The sequence below is a fragment of the Manis pentadactyla genome, chromosome 7 (assembly GCF_030020395.1).
Source record: "Manis pentadactyla isolate mManPen7 chromosome 7, mManPen7.hap1, whole genome shotgun sequence".
Classification (NCBI taxonomy): domain Eukaryota; kingdom Metazoa; phylum Chordata; class Mammalia; order Pholidota; family Manidae; genus Manis; species Manis pentadactyla.
The window spans coordinates 85271564-85276816 of NC_080025.1; positions in this window are offsets into that span (position 1 = coordinate 85271564).

Genomic DNA, 5253 nt, shown 5'->3' on the forward strand with positions numbered 1-5253 from the left:
GTATCTTGGTTATGCTTTTGAAATTCTCTTGACATAAATCAGATGTTGAAAGTGCTGTAACCTAAAGCTCCTAAGTCCTTACAGCCCTTCCCTGAACTCCACTTTAGCATCACCTTTCATTACTTTTTTCTTTCATCTATTTAGCTTCCAATCAGTTGCCAAATTCTATCTGTTTTACCTCTTTAACGTCTCTGGAATCTCTCATAATTGAAGTCTGTTTTATTACTCCCTGATATTTTATAGAAAAACACCCAAGGCCTTACTGTGGTATGGAGAACCTTTCATTATTTGGTGACAAGGTAAATTCACAATCTTCCTATCGTTGTCCCTCACCTACATCCCAGCCAAGATGAGATGTTTGCCATTCCTTGGAAATAGTTCTTTTCTTTACCCATACTTTGCTTATTCTGCTCATTTTTTCCTAGAAAATTATTTGACCATTTCTTTAATCCCCTAATCTTACGTATTTTTCAACACACAGCTTAAACTCCTTTCTCCCTCAAACTCACTCAAAAATTTGGTGACATTTTTCCAAAAGTTTACTTTCAAAAGAATTGCTCAATCACAAAGAAGATGCTGTTTTTGTCTTGAAATTAACTTAAAACTTGTTTTAAACTTTTGTTTTAATCAGCATTTACTCATACATTTTGCCAGCTTAGAGCTAGTGTTTTAATTATGGTTTTAAAAATCTTGTATCAAATAGCATGATCTAAAGTTGGATGAAATGTGATAAAAAATATCTTGGTAGAATAATAGTAAAAAAAAAAGATTTATTACCTGGGGGTGCTCTATCTAGCCAATTTCTCAGGAAAGAATGAATTATCATTAGCAAATTCATGAGGGCTTTTTGGGGTAGGTTTCTGTCCCTTTAATCAGTGATATTCAGGATTTTTTTTTAAGTTGTGAAATCTATTTTTTAAACATCTTACATTGAGTATGTGACAAGACATAGTAGCTTTGATTTAATTGGGAGCAGGCGGCCTGCAGTCCCTGGATACTCACCTTCCAAATGGCCCTGAAACCATTGCCTTGGGTGTGGTGTGCAACCACTTCTTGAATGATAACAGTGCGATTTAACAAAACTGGTTTGGTTTATAACCAATGTATTTCACAACCGGGCAAATGCAGGCTTAAATTTGTAGTTTAAGTTTATATTTTATAAATAGCTTTGGAAATGACCATGGAAAAATATGTAATTCCTAACCTTCTGATTAGTAATGCTCCATTTTTACATATATTTCAAATGATTAGTCTTCAAAAGGAACTTCAGAAAAAAATTTGAGACATTAGGCAATGTATATCACCTTAAAGTGATTTTATAATGAAGATTCCAACATTTATTTTCATTTAGTGAATTCTAGATTCATGAAGATAATATATTCATAATAGCATTTTTTAAAACTTACTGAGACTGGAACTACAAAGAATTCTAATCCCAAATCTGCTTCAGGTATTTAATTCTTAAATTTTAAAGAATACACTTGCTAAACAAACAACTAACTATTCTGCCTGGTCGGTAATTTGTGAACATTTATTTCTACTGGTTAGAATACACATGGAGATACCAGTTGTATCTGTAGCAGCCCATGTAAAGTTAAGAATAAGGTTAAAGTCAGATTTTTATTATAGGGAGTTTTTACTCAAATGTAAATTTTCATGTAACAGAAATTTTCTAATTTGAGTAAAAAATCTTATCCCAAAACTTATTTGTTCACATACAAATTGTAATTTCTTAAACCCTTACTTGCTTATATGTTAATTTTAATAGTGTCCTTATCAGATAACTTGTGTTTTTCAAGTTAAGCAATATGGAATTTCCTAAAAGTGCATTCTTTGAATATTCATACTATTCAGCACACTTACTTTAAAAGGATCACCTTCAATCAATACCTTATTTTCCTTCCCAAAATACTGTTTTATAAGCCTGTGCCTGGTTAGAAAAGGATAAGGATGCTTTCAACAACCCTGAACTGTAGAATTCCCATCCTTTCTGTACCTTTTATTTTTTCCCTAGCACCTATCACTATGTAAAATACATATTTACTGATTTATTTGTTTGTCTGTGTACCTACATTAGAAAGTAGTAAACATGAGAATAGGGATTCTTGTCTATTAACTGCTGCAACACTCATCACCCAAATATTCATCAATGAAAGCATATCTTCAAATAACAGATTTTTACAGAATCTAAAAAAAGTATTTTCAAGGTCTTTTCATTTGTATACTCAATATAAAAACATTGTTTAGATATATAGTGGGTGTTTCATCATTACCATTATTGATTTTAAGAGTGACATCGGTGACATTCAAAGAGAGGAGACCAAAACTTTTCTGTTGTACTAAAAAAGGCAGCTCAGTCTTTATGTGTTCTTATACTGTAGGTCCAACTGACATTTTAATGTATAAAGAAAATTGTATGAAAGACCACACTGATTTATTTAAACCGTCTTTTTATACTATTTAAATTTTAAAAGAGAGCTTATGTTTCTTGTGGAAAGAAAAATCACAATGGGAAAAGTACATTGTGCTATTTACTTAAAATGGAGGAAATTGTTCAGCTCATACATAAAGCCATGCATTCACATACTTAAAAAAAAAATTAGTGGTACTGTATAATCTGTGATTTCATTGAGTACTTGTAAAGAAATATAAACGTCATAAAAAAGGCTTCGAAAAGTTACTTCGGAAGCCTATTTGTTTAATGTAGTAAAGTTGGTCAAAATAGCTAAAATGTTAAGAGCTATTTCTATGTCAGGATCTATAATAAGCATTTTTTATGTGTTAATTTCATGTAATCTTTATAGGGTTTTAACTTAAGTCTGCTTTTATCATTTTAAGATTTACTAAAGGCAAATGTGTAAATAGTATCATACTCCCTCTTAAGAAAAATATTATCATATTTAAAAGCATATATAAAGATTTAATTATCACACTTAGAATTGCAAGATTAAAAATAATGTAGTGGGTACCCAAAGTTTCAGTCTAGTAAACTTTGAGCAACAGTTGTATACAAGGCACTGTATTTGTTACTAGAGGGGATACAAAGATAAACCAAATACACTCCCAACTGCAAAAAACAGTTTACTGGCTATGAATAAAGTGGTCTCCCACCCTTAAATCTTGGGCACTTTACCCTCCTCTCCTCTTCAGTGTCCATTTCAGTACTGTAGTGGAATAGAGCTGGAGTTCAGCTGTGGCACCTTGGGGAGCTGGGAGAAAGAGAAGCAGGGTAAGGAAGATCACGGGCAGTCTAAGCTGAGCTTCCCAGTCAGTGGACTGCCAGTGGGCTACAGGGTGCCTGCCCTGCCCTCTGGCCGCCGGAGAGCTACCGCAGGGGCTGCCGGTGATCACAAGCTGTGGACAACTGCACTGGTTTGTCCTAATGGCCTGAACATACATTTTCTATGCATGGCATGGAGGGAAAATGTTGGGATCTCCTGTACTTTAAGGAGATAATGAACAAACTAATCTCTCCATTAATCCTAGTAACTCTGTCAGGAAGTGGCATATTTCCTAAACTTTCATTAGAATAGAGTGTAGTATCATAAATATTTTCCCTTATCAACTCAGGGTTTTAACTTAGGTCTAGTTTTATCATTTTATGACTTATTAAAGGCAAAGAAATACATATAATACACACACACACACATACACACACACATATATAAAACGTGTATATCATCTTAATTCTAAGCAATAGTAAGATTAAAAACTGACTTCTGAGGACAATTATATCCCAATTTTGGGTTTATTACACATACTGCTTACAAGGAGGTCAAAATGACTATATATAATGAGTCACTTAAAATACTTTTTTTGAAGCAACATGATTTTAAGTGCTGGTGCCTTTGTTCAAATCCTCTTTTCACTTTTCAGTTATAGAAATACAGTATTCAAAGACATTTGCTGTCAGTGGTAAGCATTTTCATTTCATTTATCTAGAGCTGTAGGCCAAATCCTGGAAGTAAGCTGCCCCTTTGAATTGTTTTCCAAACTACCTTCTTAAATTTTGGACAGTTACTCTAATAGGATTGCAGTGGAGCTGCAGATACTTAGCCAGGCCACCTGCCTGCATCCGGAATTAACTGGAACTCTAATATAACAAATGTATTCATCTGTATTTATTTTTCAAGGTTAAGTTATTTTGTGGCTGAAAAGTTGGAACGTAACAGCAGCCTTATAACCATGTCTGTTTATTTTAGCTATGAGCATTACTTTCTACTTCACGTCACAGATAAAGTAATGACCTGATTATTTGGACTTGATTTTCAGCCCACCCATCCATTTATGATTTTATACTTAAATAAAGAAAGATGAGGCTAATATAAATCCATCCTATCAAATCCATTTGTTTCAATATAATTCCAATCCAAGTATCTGAGTTGGAACTTACAACTTGAACTCAAAAATATATGAAAATAAAATGGGATTTTTTTTCGTTTCAGATGGAAAATATTAAAAATACTTATATTAACCATTTGTGGCAAACATGTGGAAATGGTCTTCACTGTGCACTCTTTTTGGCCGGACTGTACACATAGCCTTATTGAGGAGCCATTTAGCATTCTCAATGTAGATGTACATTCACCTGAACACAATTCTGCTTTCAATTTTTTCTTTCTGGAATATTTATAAGTAAATAAATCATAGCTATGAATTTCAAGTTTTAACATGTTAGGTATTGTATGTAGTGCTAACCCAGACTTTTTCTTAAAGGAAAAGAAATAGCTTTTTTCTTTTAGAAGAATAGACAGGATCATATTAAAGGGAGAACATAGTCCATGTAATAATACCATTCAAAAAGATGGGAGCAGGTGGCTAAATGCCTGTAGGCAGAAATTGGAGCAGGAGAGAGCCAAAGGGAAACTTACAGTATGATCATCTTGGAATAAAACAGTGGGGGTTGTACCAAACAAAACAACCTAAAATACAAAAAGCAAAAAGTTTCTGCAACTAATCATGTGTTACCACCTCCTACCACCATTCCAGCTGCCCTTTCACTCAGTAAGCTCCTCAGGTTCTTTAGTGGCTTCTTTACTTGTTGGAGTGACTCAAACCTTTCTTGAAGGATCTGGGCCATCGCAGTCCTGCCTGAATTGGGTTGTAGTTCTCATTGACTTTATTTGCAGGCTGTAGTAATTCTAAGAGACCCCTAAGAGATCTCCTGTACTCTAGACAGATGTCTCCTTTCCTCTTTTGTTTAGTAGCAATCCGGTCCCCCTTGGTTATCAGGACCATCTCACCAGCCACCAC